Source organism: Cebus imitator, unplaced genomic scaffold (genome assembly GCF_001604975.1).
Source record: "Cebus imitator isolate Cc_AM_T3 unplaced genomic scaffold, Cebus_imitator-1.0 Scaffold45, whole genome shotgun sequence".
Lineage (NCBI taxonomy): Eukaryota > Metazoa > Chordata > Mammalia > Primates > Cebidae > Cebus > Cebus imitator.
In genome coordinates, this window is record NW_016107360.1 from 10,552,152 (window position 1) to 10,572,882 (window position 20,731).

Sequence of the window (20,731 nt, forward strand, 5' to 3'; positions counted from 1 at the left end):
AAAAAAAAAAAAAAAAAAAAAAAAAAAAAGAAGAAGAATAACTTTGGCATTTCACCCACTTCTATTATTTTTAAATTTATTTATTTATTTTGAGACAGAATCTCTCTGTCACCCAGGCTGGAGTGCAGTGGCCCAATGGAGGCTCACTGCAACCTCTGACTCCCAGGGTCAAATGATTCTCATGCCTCAGCCTCCCTAGTAGCTGGGATTACAGGCATGAGCTATTGCACCCGGCTAATTTTTTTGTATTTTATTTTTTTGTTGTAGAGATGGGCTTTCACCAGGTTGGCCAGGCTGGTCTTGAACTCCTGAGGTCAAGTGGTCTGCCTGCCTCGGCCTCCCAAAATGCTGGGGTTACAGGCATGACCCACTGTGCCCAGCCACATTTCACCCACTTTTTAGAAGGACTTTCTTGAATTCCTTATCTTAGGCTTCTCAGATCAAGGCCAGTCATTGGACATCCGTAAGTAAATGATACAACTCTCGCAGGGAATGGCCACGGTGTAGCTGAGTTTTAGAGCATATACATTTAAAATATTCTACTTCCTAAATATTATTATCCCATCTGACAAACAAAAGATGCTTGAAGAGAATTTTTTTGCGACAGGGTCTCGCTTGTCACCCAGGCTGGAGTGTAGTGACATGATCATGGCTTCCTAGGCTCAGGTAGTCCTCCCACCTCAGCCTCCTGAGTGGCTGAGACTACAGGCACGCACCACTACACCTGGCTGATTTTTTTGTATTTTTGTAGAGGTGGGTTTCTCCATGTTGTTGCCCAGGCTGTTCTGAAACTCCTGGGCTTGAGAAATCTGCCCGCCTCAGCCTCCCAAAGCACAAAAAGGCGTGAGCCACTGTGCCCAGACAGAAAATTTTTGTAAAGGACAAATGCTCTGTGATCATGAGGAAGGCACCTCAGCATTTTTCACATTGGGGTTCCTGGGTAAGTCTAAGAATGAACAGTGACTGTAGCTGGCACAGTTGGAGCCAGGCAGAGGCCTCCATGCTTGCTCATTTGGTCTTCACAGGAGATCATGAAGCAGGCAGTTATCCCCTCTTACCGATGAGAGCACTGAAGCACAGAGAGGAAATAATTTGGCAAAGGGCAGAATGTGAATTCACAACCAGGTGGTCTGGAGTTGAATGCTTCACACTACCTTTACCACTCACTGCGCCCTCCTGTTCACTTTAGGGGGGCAGTCCCCCTAAACTGCTCCTCAGAAGTGGGTCTTCATAACAGAGGCAATGTGAGGGAAAGAGGGTTATTTCCAGTGTGTTACAATGGGGTTCCTTTAAAAAAGATAATTTCTTTTTCTGTTTAGAAGCAGAACATTTAATGTTGATTTTTTTTCTCTCATCTGCATCCCTGTATTTTTTCCTCATCTCAGCCCCAAGCTGCTGTCCAGATGTCTGAGGATGGCCTCTTCCATGCGGATATCCCCATCATCCTAACATGTGCCCAGTGGAACTCAGTTTCTTACCTCTCAAAACAGCCACCCTTTCCAGCTTCCTCATTCTACTGGGAACACCATTCTTTTTCCAGTCACCCGGGTTGTGAGTCATCCTTGACTCCCTTTTCTCCATCATGCCCTGTGTCCAAGTTTTTCTTGTTGTTTATTCATTTATTTGTATTTTTTTTTTTTGAGACAGGGTCTCACTCTGTCACCACAACTGGAGTGCAGCGGCGCAATCTCGGCTTGCTGCAACCTCTGCCTCCCAGGTTCAAGCCATTCTCCAACCTTAGCCTCCTAAGTAGCTGGGACTATGGATGTGTGCCATGAAACCCAGCTAATTTGCAATTTTTTTTTAGAGATAGGGTTTTGCCATGTTGCCCAGGCTGGCATTCTTTTTTTTTTTTTTTTTTTAATAGTCTTTATTTTTTAGAGTAGTTTTAGGTTCACAGCAAAAATGAAAGTACAGAGCTTCCCTGCTCCCCATAACCCACCTCTCTCATTATCAGCTTCAGCGCCTCGGGCACATTGGTAATGGCTGATGAACCTGCACCGATATATCGTCATCACCCAAAGTCTACATCTGTAGTTTACCTTAGGGTTCATTCTTGGTGTTGCATGTTCTATGGGTTTTGACAAACGTGTAATGCCATGTATCCATCATTATAGTATCACATCTAATTACTTCACTGCCCAGAAAACCTCGGCTCTGCTTCTTGTTGTTTTCCAGTGTGCTTCTCCATTTTTCCTGCCTACCTGAGTCCATGAGCTCTTCCCCTGGCTGGCGCATTCCATCAGTCTCCTGATGAAGCTCATGGCCTGTAATTTCTCTCCCCAGCAATCCATCCAGCACCCATCCTAGATGAATCACTGCCAACATGTCAAGCTTCCACTTATTCCATCCCTGCCTTCCAACAGGATAGAAGTCCAAATTCTTCTTCTTGTTCTTCAGGGACTTCCCAATCTTAAAATGCTCATCACAGCCTGTGATATTATGATATATATGTTGGTTTTGCCCACAGTTCCTGGCCCATAACTCCCATAGCCCTGTTACAGTGTTTGGGTGTTTTAGGCATCAGAAGCAGGCCTCAGAAAACAGGACCACTTTCTGACCTTCTCCTGCTCTCCCTTCAACCTGCTCCTGTTTCTCCCCAAGGCTAATCTTCCCCTGTGTTTCCATAAAGAAATTCTCTGACTTATCTTGCCTGATTGCAGATCATAAGACCCTCATTTCAGGAGGGGTCCTGCCCTTTACCCTGGGGGAAGCAGTGCTGCACCAAGACCAGAAGAATCTGAACAGACAGGCCTTGCTGGGTTCCCCACCCAGTCTGTTAGTATTGGGTCATATCCTTTTTGTCCAGTCACATTTCTGCATGGTGCTCATGCTTCATTCATCCCTGTTCAGTGAAGTCTCCCTAAAAGGCCCAAGAGGACAGGATTTGGAGGGCTTCTGGATGGCTGAACACGTGGAGGCTCCTGGGGGGTGGTGCACCCGGGGAGGGCATGGAAGCTCCACACCTCTTCCCCATACCTTGTTCTGTGCTTCTTCTGAAGAGACTTTCGTCTGTGTCCTTTGTACTATCCTTTGTAATAAACCAGTAATGAGTTTTGTGAGCCGCTCTAGCAAATTAATTAAACCCAAAGAGGAGGTTGTGGGATCCCCAGTGTATAGCCAGCGAGTCAGAAAGACAGGTAAAACAGCCTGGGGCTTGAGATTGGCACTGTAAGTGGGGGCAGTCTTTTGGGTCTGAGCCTCAGCCTCTGGAATCTGATAATGTCCCCAGGTAGGTAGGGTCAGAGCTGAACTGAGTAGGAGGACACTCAGCTGGTGTCTGTCACAGAATTGATTGCCTATTTGTTGGTGGGAAGAAGTCCCCACACACTTGGTCATGGAAATTTTCTATGTTGATTGATTGTCTTTGAGTAAGAGAATTAAAAAAAGAATCCTTTGAATTTGAGTTTTTCCCACTCAGACAGCCCTTCAGACAAACCTCCTTGTGATTTTCTGCCAGCACAGCCCTCCTTTCATGGGGTACTGGGCCCCTCACTTCTCCCAAACTCATTACTGCCTCTTAATCACCGCAGGCTGGTCCTGTTTTCTCTGCTTGTCCTAATGCAATCATCAAGACCTGTCAAGCCCCGCCTTCTCCATGAAGCCTCCCACTCCGTTCTTCCCGTTAGCTCTGCTATCAGTGCAGTTTCTTCTGGCACATAACAGTGAGCATTGTGTTGCAAGTGGCCTGTTTCATATCGGAGTCTTGACATCTTTAGGTATTAGAACTCAAGGAGTGTTACTTAATCATCCAAAAAAAAAAAAAAATTCTCACCAGGATGAAATCTGGAACTCTCACACAGTCGGTCTCAGTGATGAATTGGACTGACTTGCCACTGTCCTCTGCTTAGCCTTAGGTGGCCCTCCGTAGCTAGTCACCCTAACCAGGTCTGTCATGTGAATGTGCTTCACTTTTCTCAGTATTACCTCTTTTCGGAAGACAAGTATTACATCTTTTCAGGTATCTGGCTGTCGGCTTTTCCCAGGTTCATGTACGGGAAGAACTCTACCCCCAACCCTCTCATCCCTAAAGCATTTGAGCCATTAATAACTCAGTTTATGATTGGTATTCTTCACTTACTGCAGTCTTTTAAGCATTTATTTCTAAGTGGGATGCTTGGATGCCCTATTGGATGTAGGGGTACTGAGGGTTCCTCTGAGTCTGGCTGCCTGGGCCTGAATCCTGGCTTCTTCACTTTATTAGCGGCATGGCCTTAGGTACCTTTTCCTTATTTTCAAAGTTGGAGTAATAACGTTACCTGGCTTCTGGGGCCCTTACCAGGATTAGATGAGATAATTCATGTTGCAAGCTTTGCACAGTGTCTGGGATATAGTAAGTAATTTTTTTTGGTCTTACTGCCAGTTTGGATTTGTAATGGCATAATGTTAACATTATTTCCCAGTCTCATCCTCCACAGTCCAGTGGAGCTAGTTTAGGAGGAAAGATAGAAAACAAAGTGTTCTGGTTAGGCATGGTGGCTCACACCTGTAATCTCAGCACTTTGGGAGCCGAGGCGGGTGAATCACAAGGTCAGGAGTTCGAGACCAGCCTGGCCAAGATGGTAAAACCGCGTCTCTACCCAAAAATTCAAAAATTAGCCAGGTGTGGTGGCTGGCACCTGTAATCCCAGCTATTTGGGAGCCTGAGGCAGGAGAATCACTTGATTCTCCTGGGAGGAACCTGGGAGGCAGAGGTTGCAGGGAGCTGAGATCATGCCACTGCACTCTAGCCTGGGTGACAGAACAAGACTCAGTCTCAAAAAAAAAACAACAGCAGGAAAACAAAGTGTTCTTTAGGCCACCTCACTCTGCGTTGTTGCTGGCTAAACTCTTTCTTTCCTTACAAGACAAATGATTAACCATGAGTGGGCTCACAGGTGGGTTGGCAGGAGAGGCGCAGGGTCTGTCATTCTTATGCCCATCTTTTCTTTCCAGGTGGTTGGGCTGCTTATAAACTTTATGGAGATGCAGAAATGGAGAAATCAGCAGGAACTTATTCTATCAAATTTAATTTACTGCATATTTTCTGGGCACTGACAATATGCCAGGCACTGTGCTAAGTGCTAAAGTTATAGAGCATAAGTAATTTGGACAAGGTCCTTGCCCTCAAGGGACTTTTTAGAGGACAGATAATCCTCAAGAAAATAGATTAATAGGTAAATAATAAATTAATATGGACTTTGACAAAGTCCAAGGAGAAAATGAAAGGACAGAGAGTTCCTGGGGGCGTCTGCTTTAGTGGGTGATCGGGAAACCTCTTTGGGGAGGTGGCCTTTAAACCAAGATATGAAGCTGGGAAGGAGCCACCTTGGTGAGCTGGGGTGGGGAGGTGGAAAGGGTAGAATGTCAAGAGAACAGCAGCACGACCAAGGGCCTGAGGGAGGAAGCCGAGAAACTATTAATAGCCTGGTCACTGTGAAAAGACACCTGGAGTGTGCGGAAGAGCTTGGCTGAGGGGGTGGCCAGGAAACCAAAGGGGCGAGGCTTATAGGGATTGTGCAAGTGCACACCCCATTATCTGGAACAGTGACTTAACATTTTTAAATTAAATTATTTTTATTTTTATTTTTAAGACAGGGTCTTGTTCTGTCTCCCAGGCTGGAGTGCAGTGGTGTGATCTCGGCTCAGTACAACGTCCGCCTCTCAGGTTCAAGCAATTCTCGTTCCTCAGCCTCCTGAGTAGCTGGGACTACAGTCATGCACCACCACGCCTGGCTAATTTTTATAGTTTTAGTAGAGACGGGATTTTGCCTTATTGCCCAGGCTGCTCTGGAACTCCTGGGCTCAAGCTATTCTCCTGTCTTGGCCTCCCAAAGTGCTGGGATTACAGATGTGAGCCACTGCACTGGCCAGTGGCTTAAAATATTTTTCTATCTTCGACACACTCGAGAAAGTGTAAGACAGGCTTCTAGGGTGAGGCCGTTGCATTGTGGGGAGGGGATTGTCAGGGTGTGTGGGGTTGAAAAGAGCCCCTAGTGATTTGGATACACCTTGCCTTCCATCTCTTCAAATTGAGAAACACAGCTCTTCACAACCGACTCAGAATCTTTGGGCATCTGGGAACATTTACATCTCTTACTTTTCAATTAAATTTTGAAGGATTATAGAGGCACACTATAGGAACATGGAATTCTGTCAATTGATGAGAACATTGGCTCAGACTTCTGAGGCTGAGTCACTGTTTAATTGGATCACTGTGTGGCCCACTTAAATAAATACTGTTTTTGAATAGAAAAGTTATTTTATTTTGCAATCGTTTGAACAAGACTTTGGAGTTGTCCTTTTGTTGAGAGGCAATGTCGAGGAGATAAGAGAATAGCTGGAATTGCATTTGTGTCTGCTCGAGGCTCTGTGGCTTAGGGCAGTGATTTAACTTCTCTAGTAAAATAGGACAAATAAGCCTTGCACTGCCTGCCTCATCAGCTGTCAGGGAACAGGGCTTTATAAAGTACACACTGTCAGAAAAGTTACTTCAAAAAAATTAAATTTAGTTTCCGTACCTTATGGCCCATAGCATGTTATGGCCAGGATGTAATTCATGACCATAGAACAGAACTTTTCACTGTTCACAGATGACTGGTATCTAGAAAGATCTAACGGAGAATATTTTTATAACTGGAGTAGGAGTGGTCTTTGTAAGGATGGTGTAAAGCCTAGAAGCTGTAAGGAAAACCTTCATAAAATTCGTTACCTAATAAAAAGTATTGGCATAGCAACCACCATAAGCAAAGCAAACAAACAGATTATAAACTAGAAAAATATATTTGCGCTTTATGTTGTGTATTAAGTATGAACTTCTCTAATACAAAAAGAACTCCTATGAACTAATAAGGAAAAGAACAGGAACTCTGTAAGAAAATGATTGAAAGACATAAACAATTTGTATAAAGGAAAATAGTGGCACCTACACACATGAAAAATGCTTGCCCTTATGCATAATTTAAAAAATACTGATTAAAACACATTGAAATAAGCCATTTTTCACCTTTCTAGGATTGACAAATATAAAACATTTTGCAAATGGATTATGTTAGGGAAGATACAGGAAAACAACTCACTCACTTTGCAAATAACACTGCTTTGCCAATATTGTTAATGATTCAGGAGATCTTGCTTGACCCAGCAATTCCACTTACAAAAATTTATCTTCAGATGTCGCACAGGTATTCACTGCATACTGCTCATAATAGCATGAGAATGTCTTATCAGTGGGTGCTGGTGAAATGAGAGTGTGGTGCATTCACGTCGTGGAATAGTATACAGCCACAAAAAGAGAATGACGCTAACTAAAATCCATTTAGCAGATGCCTGTCCTCCCTTTTTTATAAAAAAAGAAAATTTTATTGTGATTAGAATACTCACCAGCAGACCTATCCTCTTAACAAACTTTCCAGTGTATAATACAGTATTGTTAGCCGTAGGTACAATGTTGTACAGCAGATCTTTAGAGCTGCTTAATTAATCTAGTGGACTCCTGATCTTGTTAGAACTTGTAAACTGAAGGAATAACTTTTCTTTCTTCCCGAGGCTATTGCTTCACTTCACCTGATGCACCTTTCTTGGCTGAGTTTGCTTAACTGAGCTTTTTGTGATTGTTTTGCCAGCATAGGAGGATCTACTGTATCTGGGACTCTCTGCAAAGAATATTCAGAGGAATTATATGCCTTTAAAGGCTGCCTCTTAACAAAGGGTTAAATAATTTAGGCATTAGACGAATTGGGGGCCCTGTCAAACAAGTGTGGCTAAAGCCTGTCCTTTTCCTGACATTCATGTAACAAAACCCCACCTCCTGGTTGTCCCCACACTCTCTTCTTAAGGATCATTATTTCCTTGTGGCATAAACAAACAAAAAACTGTGAAATTGAGCCATCATCAGACTGGTAATGAAATCCTGAGCCCTGAAGAACGTGAATTTCTTTTTTTTTTCTGAGACAGAGTCTCACTCTGTTGTCAGGCTGGAGTGTAGTGGCACGATCTCAGCTCACTGCAACCTCTGCCTCCTGGAATCAAGTGATTCTCCTGTCTCAGCCTTCCGAGTAGCTTGGGAGGCTACAGGTGAATGCCACCACTCCCGCCTACTTTTTGTATTTTTAGTAGAGACGGGGTTTCCCCATGTTGGCCAGGCTGGTCTTGAACTCCTGACCTCAGGTGATCCTCTCACCTTGGTCTCCCAAACTGCTGGGATTACAAGGTCTGAGCCACCACACCTGGCCCAAGAACCTGATTTTCTGACAGGTAGCAAATACCATTTTCTTTTTAAAAAAGTTATTCCTTTTTAATTTTGTTAGACTGAAATGGCTTGTCTGTTGACGTATTTTCAAAAGGTAGTCCATTCTTGTAAAGGATGTAATGTGTTTACTCTTCAATTTTTTTTTTTGAGATGAGGGTCTTACCCTTTCACCTAGGCTGGAGTGTGGTGATGCTGTCTTGGCTCACTGCAACCTTTGCCTCCCAGGTTCAAACAATTCTCCTGCCTCAGCCTCCTGAGTAGCTGGTGTTACAAGTGTGTACCACCACACCTAGCCAATTTTTTCTATTTTTAGCAGGGACGGGGTTTCACCATGTTAGCTAGGCTGGCAATATTTTTATATTATGACTACTATAATATGGGTCCTCTGTGGCTTGTTTAAAATGCATTGCTCTGAAACCTTTGGGCTTTTTTACTTGTTATATTGATCTGTGAATTTGCTGAGATTTAGTAACTACTTCTGTAGTATACGTAGTTCCCTTTTTTTCTAGTGGCTTTCAGTTTCATAGTTGAGTTCTAGAACATAGTTTGTGAACTGCATGGGATTCTGGATAAAGTATTTTAAGAAAAAAAGACAACCAGGCTCGGTGTGGTGGCTCACGGCTATAATCCCAGCTCTTTGGGAGGCTGAGGTGGGTGGTTCACTTGATGGCAGAGCTTGAGACCAGCCTGGCCAACATGGTGAAAGCCTGTCTCTACTAAAAATACAAAAATTAGCTGTCTGTGGTGGCAAACACCTGTAGTCCCAACTATTTGGGAGGCTGAGGCACGAGAATTACTTGAACCCGGAAGGCAGAGGTTGCAGTGAATCCAGATCGAGCCACTGCACTCTAGCCTGGGCTACCAAGTGAGACTCTGTCTCAAAAAAAAAANAAAAAAAAAAAAAAGAAAAAAAAAGAAAAAAGATAGCCAAGGAAGGGACTAGAAAGCAGATTAAAATAGCAGGAAAAGGAATCAAAATAGAAAGAAGCCATATGTAGTGAAAAGAGCCCACTGAAATGAATCAGAAAAACGATTTAAACAAAATATTAATTGGATTGGTCAGGAGTGTATAATGCATTTATGTGTTTGGGTGCCCAGAATTTGCATGTTTTATGTAAATAAAGTTGAGGCTGACAAATTAGAGATTTTGATATTTTTATCAAATTATATTTAGAAGATGTCTTTTGCAACTTATTTGCTTAAAATTATACCTATAGTACAAACCCTATAGATGTGACCATAGGAATATTTGTTTACAAGAGTCGAACCTAGGAACAAAGGCATTTTTCTAGATATCTATCATGTCATTATCACACCCTGGAAATTTAACTTTGTACAGTACATTATCTAATAAACAGGTTCACGTTAATCTATCCCCATCTGTCCCAAGAGTGTCATTATAGCTTTTTAAAAATCACAAAATACTTGATAGTTTTTAAACTGCAAGATAGCTAATACAGAATCAAGTGAGTTTATATTTTCCATTAGGAAAGCAATTTTAAAGGGGGTGCTTTCTTTTATGTAAAAGTTGACGCTGACGAATTTGAGATTTTGATATTTTTTATCAAATTTATATTTAGAATGTATCTTTTGCAACTTATTTGCTTAAAATTATACCTAGAGTTAAAAAAATGGGCTCTCATTTCATTGCAGCAGATGACAGTTTTGGATTCTTGGTCTAGCTTAATTAGTAAATTGGCTTAGAATCACATGATTTCAGACCTGAAAGCAACCCAAGATTTTCCAGAAACCCAGGGTTATGAATAGGAACAATGAATCATTGGTGTGGTTACATTATCCTTTAACCGTAATGGGTTTGCCTTGCATTAAGTGAGCAGAGGGAAAGAAAGCACCTGTTTCTTAACTCTTGTGGCATTTCAACACTCATCTTCACTGGGCTCGTGCCAGTGGGGAAAACAAATGACAAACCGTAGTTCTGTTTTTTGGTTTTAAGCCTAATAATAATAATTAATGGCAGCACTAATTTTTTATTTTTATTTTTTTTGAGACGGAGTTTTGCTCTTGTTACCCAGGCTGGAGTGCAATGGCGCGATCTCGGCTCACCGCAACCTCCACCTCCTGGGTTCAGGCAATTCTCCTGCCCCAGCCTCCTGAGTAGCTGGGATTACAGACACGTGCCACCATGCCCAGCTAATTTTTTGTATTTTTAGTAGAGACGGGGTTTCACCATGTTGACCAGGATGATCTCGATCTCTTGACCTCGTGATCCACCTGCCTCGGCCTCCCAAAGTGCTGGGATTACAGGCGTGAGCCACCGCGCTGGGCCCTGGCAGCACTTATTATGTGCTTGTTATGAGCCAGGCTTTAGGCCACGTGTTTTACACATATCAGCTTCTTTGTACTTTGTAATAATTATATAGAATTAGGTTCTGTTGTTGATCACAATTTTATAGATGAGGCTACCGCGATGCACAGAGGGTGAGCAGGTGGACCAGGGTCACTTAGCAGGATTTGAGCCCAGGGTGGATGAACACTGGGCAACCTGTGCTTCATCAGTGCAGTACCCTAAGCTGCTGGGTATTTCTGGGTACTGTTTTCCTCCATTTATTCATGCAGTCTGTGCAAATGTGTATGGAAAACCCATTACATGCCTGATACTACTACGATCGAGGCCGGAGGTGCTAAATAAACAAGAATAGTGAGGAGCCATGCCATTTGTAACTTAAGCTTTGGTGGGGCACAGACATTAATTCAGCATTTACCCGAATAAGTGTAATGATACTTTTATTCTCAGAATAATCTTTTATTCTTATGATTAGAGTTACAGAGGAAGACGATGGTGCAAGAGAAGCTACCTAGGGAGAGCTGACCTTGTTGGAGGGATAGTGAGATTGTAACCAAGATCTGAAAAGTGAGTAGTGTTAACTAGTGACAGACAGATTCCACCATTGCCCCTGAGCATGTTGGTCACTTTGTGGTGATGACCTTGAACAAGTTACTTCACCTCTCTAAGACTTAGTATCTTTATCTGTTAACAACATACAACATACTCAACACAAGACCGACATGTAGTCATCAGTAGTGGCAGTTTTTATTACTGTTTGTGTTTTCTGTTCATTTTACTGGGAACTTAGCAAGGGCCACTAAATACCTAATTAACTTGAAAAATGGAAGCCTGAATGATGATTTAATGGTCATCTTCATAGGCCACATGTCCTCAGCATCTAGGATATGGGAAAGGCCTTTATGGGACTGTTGGTCTGTAGACACATTCAGAGTGGAACTTCCTTGAAAGCAATTGGGCAGACTGCTGTCACCCTTATCTTATACGAAAAAAAAAAAAAAAAAGCAATTGGACTATGTCCAGAATATACTAGAATTTTAAGATGCAAGTGTTAAATCACATCTCCTACATTTCTGATGGTAGTCAATCTTGAATAGCCAGGCTAATGCATATTTTCTGTGCCAATAGCCATACACTATTTGTCCAGTGATTTTTTTTTTTTTGCCACAGTGTTTGCAGGTATATATGGTTATTTCTTACAGCTAAGTGTGCAGGGATCCTTCTGCATCCTTTGAGAAAGGCAAGTCTTGCTTTTGTCTCTCTGGTCTGTGAAGATGTACATGTATATGCAGATATCCAATCCAGATTTTTTTATGGGAATAATATTGTTTTTTGCACCTTCCACTGTTCTTACATTTTGAAGAAAAAGGTACCAAGAATTCCACCAGTGGTCATACTTAATTTTTCAAAAATTTATTGTTGTTGTTGTTATTTGAGACAGGGTCTCACTCTGTTGCCCAGGTTGGAGTGCAATGGCAAAATTATGGCTCACTGCAATCTCTGCCTCCTGGGCTCAAGTGGTCCTCCCAATTAGCCTCCTGGGTAGCTGGGACTACAGGCTGCCAAAAAAATGCTTGGCTAATTTTTGTATTTTTTGTAAACATGGGGTTTTGCCATGTTGCCTAGGCTGGTTTCAAACTTCAGGGCTCAAGTGATCTGCTTGCCTTGGCCTCCCAAATTGCTGTGATTACAGGCGTGAGCCACTGCACCAAGCCCATACTTAATTTTTCTTGTACACTTGCTAAGTGCTTTAAGTACATTATATGATTTAATCCTTTTAGTAGCCCTATGAAAGAAGCACTTTTTCTCCACATGAGATCCCTTTTTCTCCACATGAGGAAATTGAGGCTCCCTCAGAGAGGATATGTAACTTGTTCAAGGTCACACAGCCATGAGTGGCATAGTTGGGGATTTGAACCTAGATATGGATGACTCCAAACCTCAACTCCAAACACTTTGATGCTGCCTTTCAAGCTAGTTATTGAAGACAATCAAACCCCTGTGTCAGTGGAGGAAGGAAGGTCTGTGTCAAGAGGTTTATTATACTTCTATGGTCATAAGAGTGGCTTATGAATAATGTCATGTCTGAAAAGCATTGGGAAGCTTGTTGAATTTAGGTTTATTCACTGAATCCGTTGACGTAGCTATTGTAGCAGTATCTTTCTAGGCTATTATCTCCTCCTTGAGGAAGTCTGGTATATAACAACTGAAAATTAAATATGCCTATGAAATGTTAGGAGTTTATGTTTAAAATAGCATTTTTACTTCTTCCTCATTCTTGCCATTTCTGTTCCTCAGTTTCTGTGTTAACAGCTTTGCCATTTTTCAGGTCAACTACTGCCTGTTGCCTGAAATCCGTTTGGGAGCTGCTTCAGATCCATTTGGAAGCAAGGGAGTATACATCACAAATAAATGATACGTTTAGAGATGGGTGGAGTTGGAAAGACGTATCAATGAGACCGAAGGCCTTTAAAGCTTTTGTCTGTCAGCACCTGATACCACCACAGACACACTGGGCTGGGATTAGCTTGCCTCTAAACCATCTAGATTTATCTTCAGCTGAGCTAAGCCTAGGAAAAAAAGAAAAAAAACCCATTTTGATTTGCTCTACAGTTCTTATTTTGTTTTTCTTCTAATGCAAACCCTGCTTCAAAAATTGTTGATTTTGACTAATGATAACTAAAGAAAAATGCAACCTGATGTGCTAGCTCAGGCAGGGGGAAATGACAGAAGCCTCAGGAGAGAAGGAGCCAAGTGTTCATTTCTCCAGGCCGTGTTTCCCTGTCTAGTATTGGTTTTCCCTAATTAAGTGAAAGAGGAAAAAAAGGAGTGTGGGGCTCTTGTTTATTTTATATATCTATATGCGTAAGTTACTTGTATTTATATATTTGTTTATATTTTTAAATTAATTAATTAATTTTGAGATGCTCTGTCTGCATTCCAGCTGGAGTGCAATGGTGTAATCTCAGCTCACTGCAACCTGTCCCTCCTGGATTCAAGTGATTCTGCCCACCAGCACGCCCAGCTAATTTTTGTATTTTTAGTAGACAGGGTTTCACCTTGTTGGCCAGGCTGGTCTTGAACTCTTGACTTCAAGTGATCTACCCATCATGTCCTCCCAAAGTGTTGAGATTACAGGTGTGAGCCACTGCACCCATCCTATATATATATATTTTTAGTTTTATTTTTTACTTTTTTTTTTTTTGACATGGAGTCTTACTCTGTTGCCAGGCTGGTATGCAATGGTGCGATCTCAGCTCATCGCAGCCTCCGACTCCTTGGTTCAAGTGATTCTCCTGTCTCAGCCTCCCCAGTAGCTGGGATTATAGGCCCGTGCCACCACACCCAGCTAATTTTTATATTTTTAGTAGAGATGGGGTTTCACCATGTTGGCCAGGATGGTCTCAATCTCCTGCCTGCCTCAGCCTCCCAAAGTGCTGGGATTACAGGCATGAGCCACTGTACCCAGCCCCCAACCTATATTTTTACAAAAATAATATTTATAAAAAAGTTGTTAATCCAAAAATGTTCAAGGTAAAAAAAGATGAAAGTCCCCTCCCCCATCCCACTTCTGTTTACCTTGGCATATATTTTCTGGAATCATCTTCTGTGCATATAAGCATGTATACATATATGTACACACTTAATGGAATCATGCTGCATATTGTTCGGCCATCTGCTGTTTCTGATTTGTGCGTCATGAACAACTCTCTATCCCAGCATTTACAGATTCACCTCTTTCTTTTGAACTACAAGGTATTCCATGACTGCATCCTACTTTATTTAATCATTTCCTTAGTAATGGACATTTGGGTTATCTCAACTCTTCCAGTTATAAACACGGCTCAGTGAGCAGCTGACACATGTGGCTTTCCCTGGGTGCTGATTTTTCTGAAGGATACCTGCCTAGAGGCAGGGATGCTGAGCCAAAGGTTATGTGAGCTTTGGACTTGACAGTAGTCCCGTGTTTGGATCAGGGTGAAAGTGTGGACACTGGCGTGTTTCAGGTGGAGCCGTGTCTTCTTGTGGCCATTTTCTGTTTCCACAAGGCAGGCAGAGTAGCATGGAGCTTACAGCCTCATATATAGGCAGAGTTATTTGATGGGGATGACAATTTCTGCCTATTTCATCCTTTTGAAATTTATGATGGTAAAAGCTTTTTCTTCTTGAATCTTGCTTCATTCCAGATGTACTCACAGAGAACTCTAATATGTTAAGTCTGCTCCTGGAATAAGGCCAGTCTTGGTTTTCTTTCCCCTCCCCAAGTGCATTTGTTTTCCTTCTGGATATTTTGTTCATCGTTGGACTTTGATTTCCCAATGGGATCACAAGATTAGCTTTCTTTGAAGAAGACTCCTGCTGGCTTTGTTTAATTTGGTCAGTGTTGAGCCCTTCCCACTGAGCTCTTTCCTGGCCCGCCTGCCTGGGCCACGTGTTCCTTTTCAGGTCAGGTGCACTGTAGACCCTGGGTGTAATGGCTTGAGCACTGACAGCTTCCCAAGGTTTTGTTCAGGCAGGAAATGAATCACATACCAGGAGGAAGTGAATGAACCCTGCTGACTGCTGGACACCCTCCTTACTTCATTATCCACTCTGTCAGGGCCTCAGCAAATCATTACATTTTTTCACTTTACCAGGTTTTCTTTCTGTAAGAGATGGGGTCTGGCTGTGTTGCCCAGACTGGCCTCAAACTCCTGGCCTCAAGATATCCTCTTGAGTCTTAGCTTCCTGAGTAGATGGAACTACAGGCACATGCCATTGTGCCTGACTCCCAAATGGTTTTAATGTTGGGCTATGATACGTATCAGGCCATAGCTTACCTTTGTCTGCTGCATTCTTCATGCCAGTTTCCCATGCCTTTTTTCACCAAGTCCTTACTAGCCTCGTCCCCACCATGGCAGACATCACTAATTGATCATGTTCTTTTGAACATGATCCAGTGAGCCAGACAAGCTCTTGGGATTTTTCTTGATACCACAGGCAGCCTGTCCTACCATATTGGAGTTGGTACAACTAAGGGCCCAGGAAAACCCTTTCAGGGTTCATACTTGAGAGGGGTTTTGGGGAACGCTGAGTGGTACCCAGATTTGTGGAATTCTTGGATTACTAAAATGTAAAAAAGAATGTTGGGAGTCTTGCACAGGATTGCTAGCTTTTTGCTCTTTATATAAAAGGCATTAACACCTCCCCAAACCTATCAGATCTACTCTCTGCCATTTTATAAAAGAAAGAATATTTTGGCACCCCCCCAAAATAAGAAAGACATAATCTCAGAATAAAGGGAGTCCTTTAAATCGAGAGATTTTAGCTACATAAAAAGTCCAGTGCATTGTCTTTCTTTTTCCAAATATGTTATTAAAAACTTGGTCATAGGCCTAAGTGCCATTCCAGAACCCATGTCTTAAGTTTCAGACTGCCAGAGGCTTTTTCTTTATACTTCTACAAAGCCAAAATTTAATTCCTTGAATCCAGATGATCCTGCTTATTGGTGTTGATGATGTGTACTCAGATGAACATTTTATTATTTCCATTTAATAGTACAAAATGGTCATATTGCAGCATAAACAAAAAAGGTTTTGTATTCTTGGAGGATGGAATGAAGATCTGTTCTCACAGTGGCTCTCTTGGCCATTCTGCAGGTATTTATTGCCCACCTGCGGTTATGTGCTGGGCACTAGGGCACCACAGTGAAAAGCAAACATCTCTACCCTCTTGGAGTTCACAGTACAGGAAAAATAATTTAAAACAAATAAATAGTATCGATTCAGGTTGTGTTAAGTGCTATTAAGAAGATAAAATAGGCTGGGTGCGGTGGCTCACGCCTGTAATCCCAGCACTTTGGAAGGCGGAGGTGAGCGGATCACTACTGAGACCAGCTCAGCTGTAGAGACCCCACCCAGGTGGCATGAAAGCATTAAGAAGCAGACACCCAGATGGAACAGCAAAGTCGGACCGTCTGGGGGCCAACAGCCTTCCAAGCTGAGAGCCTCGAGCAGATTCTGACCCATTTATTCTCTCTGAACAGGCGATTATTAATAACAAACAGGTGTTCTGTCTTTTCTCATAGAACCAAGATAAACTAGGTAGGCAGCTGGTGCCTACTTACCACTGATCACGGACAAACCAGAAAGTATTCTCCACGAGAGAGCCACAGGGGCAGAGTCACATAGCCGGTGCTTAAAGAATTGTTTTAACCAGTGTATGATATACATATACTGTTTTGCTACTTTAGAATGCCCCAAGCAGTTTTCCACTTGCAGGGGTGGGCAGCTAGGTTTTCCTTTCCATTGTTCTTCTTAGCAAACAATGTAATTTTATCATACACTCAGCATTTCTCAACAATCATACACTCAGCATTTCTCAACAGATCACGTGGTCAGGAGTTAGAGACCAGTCTGGCCAAGGAATTCGAGACTAGTGTGGCCAACATGGGGAAGACTTGTCTTTACTAAAAATGCAAAACTTAGCCAAGTGCAGTGGCACACACCTGTAGTCCCAGCTGTTTGTGAGGTTGAGGCAGGAGAATCACTTGAACCCAAGAGGTAGAGGTTGCAGTGAGCTGAGATTGTGCCACTGCACTCCAGGCTGGGTGACAGAGCGAGACACTATCTCAAAAAAAGACGAAAAGATAGTGGGCTGGGCATAGTGGCTCATGGCTGTAATCTCAGCACTTCGGGAGTTCGAGAAGGATCACTTGAACCCAGGAGTTCAAGGCCAGTCTGGGCAATATAGTGAGATCTCGTCTCTACAAAAAATAGCGAAAATTAACCAAATGTCATGGTGTGAACCTGTAGTTCCAGCTATGGGAGGCTGAGGTGGGAAGATCACTTGAGCCTGGGAGGTGGAGGTTGCAGTGAGCCATGATCATGCCACTGCACTCTAGCCTGGGTGATGGAGTAAGATCCTGTCTCAAAAAAAAAAAAAAAAAAAAAAGAAACTCAAAAATAAACAAGATAGTGTAATTGGAAAGAGGGTGACTTGGGGAAAAACTTTAGTTACGGTATTGCAACAAAGATGACTTTGGAAACATGAGCTGAGGATACACCAGGAAAAAATTTAGGGCAAAAGCATTCCAAGAAGAGGGCATAGTAGGTGTGAAGGCCCTGGAATGAGATGCTCTTGGCATGTGTGAGGGACAGAGAGAAGCCAAGGCAGTAAAACATAGAGGAGAGGAGGAGAGTGCAAGGAGGTGCCCAGGAGGTGGCAGGGATAGTGGGGGAAGTGGGGCCTTGTAGTCATGGCAAGAGATTTACTGTTTCCTTTTTTTTTTTTTTTTTGCAGTGGGAAGCCATTAGAGGGCTTTATGTAGGAAAGGTTTTGATCTGAATTTTACATTGAGACGATCACTCTGAGTGCATGGAGAATGGATTGTCAAGACTGCAAATTCATTAGAATACTGTCTTAGCAGTCTGGCTGATGGATGGTGGTAACCAGGAGTAGAGTTTCAGCACTCAAGTTGGTGATGAGATTTAGGATACATTTGGAAGTAGTGCCAACAGGACCTGTATCTCCAGATAGCGCCTACCATGGTGCCTGAAGCAAATGAGTGCTCCATAAACAAGGGCTGGATGAAGGAGTCCAGTTGGTCTAGAATGCAACAGAGGACTGCCCTGTTCATGAAAGGAATTTGTAAAATGTTCTCCTAATAGTAATTATTTTTTGTCACACCCTCACTTGGGTTGAAATTTCTCTTGAAGTTTATATACTGGTGCTGTAGATACCTCCCAAATACACTTTCTTTAAAATGAGCTTGAAGCAATCTGAATGCTCAGCAGTACAGGTGAGTTAACATCCACTCAGTCAAATAGGATAACCCCTTATTCAGAAACATGGATATTTTTATTGTAATGAGATTGAAGAACAGAAAATGTAGGCTTATAAAAACACTTATAATTATATCAATAAAAAATACATGTGTGAGAAAAAAACTGTAATGAAGTAAAGCAAAATTGTGATAATGATTGTTTATTGTGGTGGTTTATGGATAAGGTGACCAGGAATAATTTATTATTGAAATAATGATACTTCGTTGTTGTTGAGGCAGGGTCTTACACTGTCATTCAGACTGGAGTGCAGTGGTGTGATCATGGGTCACTGTAGTCTAAATCATTCTGTCTCACATGATCTTCCCACCTCAGCCTCCCAAGTAACTGGAACTGCAGGTACACATTCCACACCTGTGTAATTAAAAAAATTTTTTTTGGAGAGATGAGGCCTCACTATGTTGCCCAGGCTGGTCTTGAACTCCTAGCCTCAAGTGATCCTCCTGCCTCAGCCTCCCAACGTCCTGGGATTACAGGTGTGAGCCTCTGTGCCTGGCCTCAATCATGACACTTCCAAGCACAGCTCAAATGACTGAGTGGGGAATGAAGGTGTTATGAATAATTATACATACTGTGATTGCAAGAGAAAACCAAGACTATCCTGAGCAACCTGGGCTATATGGTCACCCTGGTTATGGGCAATATTTTACTTCTCTATTTTTCAGACTTCCTGAATTATATTATTTAAACATTAATTTAAATTTAAAAATACATAAAAAGAATGACCTTGCTTTAGAATATTTGCTTTCAGAGGTCACAGAACATTTATTTGTCTCTTTCACCAAGCATTTAAATGTTTCCCGCCTTTTAAAATGGTGGGGATGACCATGGAGACATTGGTCTCTCTCAAAGGACAAGTATAATCCAGCTGGGAGGCTTTGAAGCTGTGATCTTCCCCCCACCCCCGCCCGCCGCCATTCTCAGAAAGAAGGGACTAGCATAGCACTTACACACTCCAAAATGAACTTTTTCTATGACTGATTAGGATCCTAGTAGGTTCAAAATGACCTAAGGGTTTGCTTAGATGACCTAATAGGCCTATTCTCCTTTGCTTTTCCCAAAGCAATGTTCCGGTTAAAGGTTGGTTTGTGGGATCTGCCTTTGAATTTTTTTCTACCGAAGGTTGTCAAATATAATTTATTTTTTTTATTTTTTTTAATTTTTTGAGATGGAGTCTTGCTCTGTCGCTCAGGCTGGAGTGCAGTGGCACGATCTTGGCTCACTGTACCGTCCACCTCCCGGATTCAAGCGATTCTCGTCTCAGCCTCCCGAGTAGCTGGGACTACAGGTGCACACCACCACATCCAGCTAATTTTTTTATATTTTTGGTAGAGAAGGGGTTTCACCATGTTGGCCAGTCTGGTCTCAAACTCCTTACTTCAAGTGATCCACCTGCCTCGGTCTCCCAAATTGCTGGGATTGCAGGCACGAGCCACCATGCCTGGCCAAAATTAGAGATTTAAAAAATATGTTATGAATAGTCTTTTAAAACTAAAACTGTATTAAAAGTAAATACCGAGGGGTCAGAGTGCTGATATTTATCTCTGTGGACTGTGGAGGAGGCTATGCCATTTAGTTAATGATAAGGTATTTAACAAACCAGTTCTTTTCTGCTTTATTAGTTTCTCTACCTTCAAAAAAGAGAAAACTAAGTGTCTTGCCTAAGAAAAGAATGAGCACTTCTCTGTAACTGTTCACTACCTTGTGAAAGATGGTGGTGCTTTAAATCTCAAATAAAACATTCATGTGGTCCTGGACTAGGTGCAGGAAGCCTCATGTCTGAGTCCATGATTTCTCAGGAGCCTCATTTTCCTCTGTCCTCCCCATCCCAGTCCAGTGAATCACTCTGATCCCACACATGGCTTGCACCTTCTTGTCTCCCTACATGAGTCATATTGTACCCTGCACCTCCCATATTACCTCCTTCATTAAGGCAATGAAAGGTTTTAGTGATAGCCAGCTGGGACACCACAGCAAGGCTGCCTGGGCTCAAGTCCCGATTCTGTTGCTTAATAGCTATATGACCTTTGACGCATTACCTGTTAACTTTTCCATTTCTCTGTTTGTCTAATATTAGTACCTACCTTTTTTGTTTTTGTTTTTTAAATATAAATTTATTTTTGTTTATTTTATTATTTATTTATCTTTTCAATGACTTCTGAGATATTTGTTTACTTTTTGAAAGAGATGAGGTCTTGCAATGTTACCCAGGCTGGTCTTGAACTCTTGGGCTTAAGTGATCCTCCTGCCTCAGCCTCCCAAAGTTTTGGGAATACGGGTGTAAGCCACTGTGCCCAGATGAATTGACCGTTGTTATGAGGATATATGTAAAGTGCTTAGAACAGTAACTATCCTTTAGAAGCACTGTCTGGT

The 20,731-nt window shown here is 42.3% G+C and overlaps 1 protein-coding gene across 5 annotated transcripts in view; it reads left to right on the plus strand.

Annotated features, from left to right (window-relative positions):
• SNX10 (sorting nexin 10) overlaps window positions 1-20,731 on the plus strand; it is an 83,729-nt gene that overhangs the window by 14,939 nt on the left and 48,059 nt on the right. Inside the window, exon 1 of one of the 5 annotated variants that reach the window (XM_017527023.2) lies at window positions 11,038-11,102. The exons of 3 other annotated variants lie outside the window; for them this stretch is intronic. The gene's annotated coding sequence lies outside the window, so the exon portion shown is untranslated. Of the gene's footprint in view, window positions 1-11,037; window positions 11,103-18,247; window positions 18,316-20,731 lie in introns of those variants that run through there. One more of the 5 variants, XM_017527024.2, reaches the window with a different exon arrangement.